At 41.9% G+C, this 6,424-nt stretch overlaps 1 long non-coding RNA gene across 1 annotated transcript; it reads left to right on the top strand.

Moving 5' to 3' along the window:
* Window positions 1-4,541: 4,541 nt before the first annotated feature.
* Window positions 4,542-4,887, top strand: LOC119359532. Its single transcript, XR_005172583.1, has 3 exons — window positions 4,542-4,613; window positions 4,698-4,766; window positions 4,843-4,887. It is a non-coding gene; the product is annotated as an uncharacterized LOC119359532 (long non-coding RNA).
* Window positions 4,888-6,424: the final 1,537 nt, after the last annotated feature.

Raw genomic sequence — 6,424 nt, 5'->3', positions numbered from 1 at the left:
TGTAGGTATAACTTTCTTTGGCCATGTTATTTTGAGAAGACATGATTGCTTAGTTAGTATGCTTGAAGTATTATTGTTTTTATGTCAATATTAAACTTTTGTCTTGAATCTTATGGATCTGAATATTCTTGCCACAATAAAGAGAACTACATGGATAAATATGTTAGTTAGCATTCCACATCAAAAATTCTGTTTTTATCATTTACCTACTCGAGGACGAGCAGGAATTAAGCTTGGGGATGATGATACGTCTCCAACGTATCTATAATTTTTGATTGTTCCAGGCTATTATATTATCAACCTTGGATGTTTTATATGCATTTATATGCTATTTTATATGATTTTTCGGACTAACCTATTAACCTAGAGCCCAGTGCCAGTTTCTGTTTTTTCCTTGTTTCAGACTGTCGCAGAAAAGGAAAATCAAACGGACTCCAATTGACATGAAACTTCATGGAACTTATTTTTGGAAGGAAAGCAACCCGGGAGACATGGAGTCCACGTAAGGGAAGCAACGAGGAAGCCACGAGGCAGGGGGGTGCGCCCACCCCCCTGGGCGCGCCCTCCACCCTCGTGGGCCCCTTGTGGCCCCCCTGACGTACTTCTTCCACCTATATATCTCCATATACCCTAAAACTACCGAGGAGCACAATAGATCGGGAATTCCGCCGCCAGAAGCCTCTGTAGCCACCGAAAGCCAATCTAGACCCGTTCTGGCACACTGCCGGAGGGGGCAATCCCTCTCCGGTGGCCATCTTCATCATCCCGGTGCTCTCCATGACGAGGACGGAGTAGTTCTCCCTCGGGGCTGAGGGTATGTACCAGTAGCTATGTGTTTGATCTCTCTCTCTCTTGTGTTCTTGAGGTGGTACGATTTTGATGTATCGCGAGCTTTGCTATTATAGTTGGATCTTATGATGTTTTCTCCCCCATCTACTCTCTTGTAATGGATCGAGTTTCCCCATTGAAGTTATCTTATCGGATTGAGTCTTTAAAGATTTGAGAACACTTGATGTATGTCTTGCCGTGCGTATCTGTGGTGACAATGGGATACCACGTGATTCACTTGATGTATGTTTTGGTGATCAACTTGCGGGTTCCGCCCATGAACCTATGCATAGGGGTTGGCACATGTTTTCGTCGTGATTCTCCGGTAGAAACTTTGGGGCACTCTTTGAGGTTCTATGTGTTGGTTGAATAGATGAATCTGAGATTGTGTGATGCATATCGTATAATCATACCCACGGATACTTGCGGTGACATTGGAGTATCTAGGTGACATTAGGGTTTTTGTTGATGTGTGTCTTAAGGTGTTATTCTAGTACGAACTCTAGGGCTGTTTGTGACACTTACAGGAATAGCCTAATGGATTGATTGGAAAGAATAACTTTGAGGTGGTTTCATACCCTACCATAATCTCTTCGTTTGTTCTCCGCTATTGGTGACTTTGGAGTGACTCTTTGTTGCATCTTGAGGGATAGTTATATGATCCAATTATGTTATTATTGTTGAGAGGACTTGCACTAGTGAAAGTATGAACCCTAGGCCTTGTTTCCTAGCATTGCAATACCGTTTACACTCACTTTTATCATTAGTTACCTTTGCTGTTTTTATATTTTCATATTACAAAAACTATTATCTACCATCCATATACCACTTGTATCACCATCTCTTCGCCGAACTAGTGCACCTATACAATTTACCATTGTATTGGGTGTGTTGGGGACACAAGAGACTCTTTGTTATTTGGTTGTAGGGTTGTTTGAGAGAGACCATCTTCATCCTACACCTCCTATGGATTGATAAAGCTTAGTTCATCCACTTGAGGGAAATTTGCTACTGTCCTACAAACCTCTGCACTTGGAGGCCCAACAACATCTACAAGAAGAAGGTTGTGTAGTAGACATCAAAGAACTCTGCAAATGAATGCAGGCTGTGAGAACTAAGGGATTCTCCCACGGACATGTACATGTGACTGCATTAGAGATGCGAGGGAAGGGAACAGGTCATATGCATCCTCACAAGATTTTGAAGATAAATCAGTTTGAAGACATTGACCTCATAGAGCAAAGACATTCACTTATTTGAAGAGAGTCGATTCCAGATTTGTACGAATCTAGGAATAAGTACAAGTGAGGAATCTAACTAGTTATGAAGCATAAGTGAATATACTTTGCACTATATGAGATTCAGAAAGAGACAGATCCAGATTTGGAAGAGTATAGACCACTTTTGGGTGAAGTGGATGGATTTGACAGATCAAAAAAGACTGTAAAAAGTGAAAGTTATTTACCCCAAACGAACTGCTAGACGAGGCGGAAGGGAGGCCGAGCAGTTCCAATCTCCCGCACCCTAACTCGGCGGCGGAAGACACCTACGGTGGCGGCGGAGAAGACGAGGTCCGCGGCCAGCGTGAGGACGGCGTCGAAGAGGTTGCGGCAGCTAAGCGCTTCGTCTCTGGCATCGACATGAGCTATCGGTGGCGCTAGGGCTTGAGCAAGGTGGCTAGGTGGAAGAAGAGATAATGACCGTGCGGGATGGGTATTTATAAGGTAGGGGTGGCACAACGCAATTACGCAGGTGCCCCTAGCGGTTCACATCTGATGGACACATGGCATGCATGCAACTCATTGAAAGTTGTTCCATGTTCCCACGCACGCCTGGTTTGTCGGGTGGTCGTTCTGGCTTCTTTGGCATTCGGGCAAAAGAGATATAGCATTGAAAGCAGTTTTAAATGTGTGTCTCTGTATCTTCAGCTGACAAGGATGTAGCGAAGACATTCGACAAGTTTCAACAGAATGCATATGACTAGATAGAGAGATTTTGAGGAGGAAGCATAGAAGGGGTTAGGGTCCGGTCACATTCACTTAGTTCAGAAAATGACAAGTCAAAGACATAGCTATAAGTGAATGTTGTAGAGGACAAAACACAATATATATATATATATATAAACACTATTCTGATCACGGGATCAGAATAATATTCTGATCACAACCTGAACTGCCTGAGTAACGCGCCTGACCTTCCCTATGTACGAACCCGACCTTCGGGCTATCTTCTCAACCGTGCCTTCTACCATGAGTTTTTATGATCGTTCATGTTGTTGGTGATGTAAGTGTAATGTTTACACGGTTTTTAGAATCTAAATGCTTGTTTTGATTAGGAATCTAGCTCGTTGGCGGATTTGCTCTCGGGCGGTGATGAACATGGGTCTGTCACAAGTGTTTGCATGTACTGGATGTTCTAGGATCCCTAATAGGATGAGAATTTGGTTTAGGTACGAGTTTACTTCATGATTTGTTGTTATTTTCGAACAAATTCGATTTGGTGTTCCGCCACCTCTGTTCTTTGTCTGCGGGATTGGTTTCGGCCGCTGTTGTAGATTTGTAGGTTTTCTGTTCAAATTGGGTGTGGATTTGTGTGCATTAGTGAGAGAAAATGCTGCCCATGTTGTTAATTTGAATATGCGAGCTCATACAAATCAAAATCCGGCGGTTGGATCTTCTGCCTCCCGCCGTGGTTTTTTGTTCGAGGGACAGTATGATGGGGATCATTTTCTTATTTATCCGGAGCATTATGACGTTCGAAATGGCGGTGGAATCCTCCCCGTTTTGTTAATTCGATTTGGCTGGCTCATTCATTCTGAAATTGCGGATTGCACTTTCTGCCTCCCGTCGCGGTTTGTTGTTCGAGCGCACTGATTGATGGCGGATCTTTTTTGGATGTTTTATCTGGAGTATGATGATGTTCGAAATGGCTTTTGACGTGTCGGAATTGACCCAAACGATTAAATCTGGGAACCAAATTTAATCGGGGTTGTTGTTTCAATCAATTTTCATTCTGTTGGACAAGCTGGACTGCTAGAACTTTCGCACCTAAACTTCTGTGCTGTAAGTAGATGCTTGACTTCAGTCGATGGTTTGTTATTTTTGATGATCCACTATCTTCGGTAGATGCTGGACTTCTTTCAAATTAATGGTTGAACTTCTGGTTTTCCACATTGCATTCCATATTTTGCAAGGCAAAGGTGCATGTTGCTATATATTTTCTTTTTTTTTCATTTTTTTTATAATTTTAGTTCTTGAGATGTTATTTTTAGAGTTTGTCTCGTGGTCAATCATGGGATTAGTCCAAGTATGCATGCACTTTTTCCAGATCATCTAAGGGTCGCTGTACAAGCTGGACTTCTGTATTGTTCATACTTGAACTTCTATTTTTCCTTCTTTGCAAGGTAATGGAGCAAGCCCTATGTGTTTCTTTCTTTTTTATGTTATTTTCATTCTTTTGCATTGCTTTGGATTTTTTTGATAGTCCCATGAGCAACCATGTAATTGGCCTACGGATATGCGTGTATTTCTTATTTTTTCTAGTATGTTTTCATACTTATAGTAGTTGTTCGATCTTTAGTGAATAACTATCCTGAACTTCTGTATGCTAATCGTTTTTAAAATGTTAATTTGAGGTTTTGACAAAATCTATTACTCAGTGTAGATTTGTTTTTGTTTAGCTAGAACTCGGTGTTCTTTTTGCCTTTGATGTGTTGCAGCATGTGGATCTTGAGCCTGTGCGCACTGAAAGACCAGGAGAAAAAGTTGCATATTACAAGATAGCTAGTAGGTGGTCCTGAATTGATGAGTGTTTTCTTTTAGAGTTGATGATATGATCGGTTCTTGTCCTAACGATCTTTCTTAACTTAGACCACTATAAATGGGCCTTGGATGAGCTATTCATTAAGCATGATTTCCGTCGAGTAATCATTCTGGAAGGTCTGATCTCCTTGATGGTTCTTGTTCTTAGATGTTTCTGCATGCCATCTCATTTCCATGGTTGATTGGTTAACAGATGACATGGAGATCGCCCCAGATTTCTTTGACTACTTCGAGGCTGTAGCGAAATTATTTGATACTGACAAGTATGTTACAACTGTACTCTGATTATACATGTCAAGACAATGAATAAATATCAAGTGTGTTTAATTACGTTACTGTAATTGTTGTTGTTGTGGTATTGAAGGACGATAATGGTTGTTTCTTCTTGGAATGACAATGGACAAAAGCAGTTCGTTTATGACCCAAGTTAGTTCTCTGTTCTGATAGGCCTCTGTTCAATTTTATTTCCACATTAGAAGGGAGAGTTGCTCAATTTTTCTAGATAATGCTTTGCAGAGGCTCTTTACCATTCAAAGGATCAAGGTCGGGGTCTGTTTTTAAAATGCTCAAGATCTTCATTGAATAACTGTCTTGAACTTCTATATCTTTTCTATTTGAACTTCTTTAATTATAATTATGTTTGTTACTTTAGGATTTAAATGGGCCTATTGACAAATGCGGTAGCGCGAGGCCGAGCAGGGGGGGAGGGGGTCGGTGCAATGCGTACGGGCTTGGGATTGAGTACTTGCTGCTGGGAACTTCTGAGCTTCTTCATGAGTCTCTCGTCTTCCTGTCAAAAAAGAAAAATGTTTATTAGCACACAAGTTACATCTGCCTATACCTTTCTAACTGAACTTAGCATTATTCATAGCCTGAACTTCTCAAATATAAAGCTATTTGTAGCCTGGACTGATGCTCATAAACTACCTGAACTTCGCATGGCTGTAAGCAGGCAGATTTTCTACTATTTGCAGCCTGGACTGATGCTCATAGACTACATGAACTTCACATGTTACAACAGGCAGATTTAAAAAAAGCTTTTGTAGCCTGGACTGATGCTCAGAGATGTAACTGAACTTCTCATGGATGTGAAGTTCAGGCAGATTTACTACTATTTTTGGCAGCCTGAACTTCTCATGGACTGATGCTCACAGATGTACCTGAACTTCTCATGGATGTGAAGTTCAGACAGATTTACTACTATTTTTGGCAGCCTGAACTTCTCATGGACTCATGCTCACAAATGTACCTGAACTTCTCATGGATGTGAAGTTCGGGAAGATTTACTACTATTTTTGGCAGCTTGAACTTCTCATGGACTGATGCTCATAGATGTACCTGAACTTCTCATGGATGTGAAGTTCAGGCAGATTTACTACTATTTTTGGCAGCCTGAACTTCTCATGGACTGATGCTACACACCACCTGAACTTCTCATGGCAGTAAGAAAATAACAAGCAGAGGGAAGAAGTTCAACCATACCCTGGCTAGAAGTTCGGCCAACCTTTTTCCAGCAACTGATAGGCCACCTTGTGAGCAATTTGCCGGAGAGCTAGGAGAGGAACCGCATGGCAATCCATGACTTGCATAGGGCGCAAAGTTCATCTGCACGAAGCAAGAAGGTCAGGCAAGGGACGATTGAAGAAGAAGGCGACAAGTGGGAGGAAGTTCATGTACCGCTGCTGGATTTGAAGGCGCCTCCAATGCCGCCTTCGCCGCGGAGTTGCCACGTTGGCCGCGTCGTTCGCCATATCTTGCGTCGGGGCCATCATCTT

This window comes from Triticum dicoccoides, chromosome 2A (genome assembly GCF_002162155.2).
Source record: "Triticum dicoccoides isolate Atlit2015 ecotype Zavitan chromosome 2A, WEW_v2.0, whole genome shotgun sequence".
Lineage (NCBI taxonomy): Eukaryota > Viridiplantae > Streptophyta > Magnoliopsida > Poales > Poaceae > Triticum > Triticum dicoccoides.
Note: the sequence above shows the minus strand (reverse complement) of the source record. Positions and strands in the feature narration are given on the sequence as shown.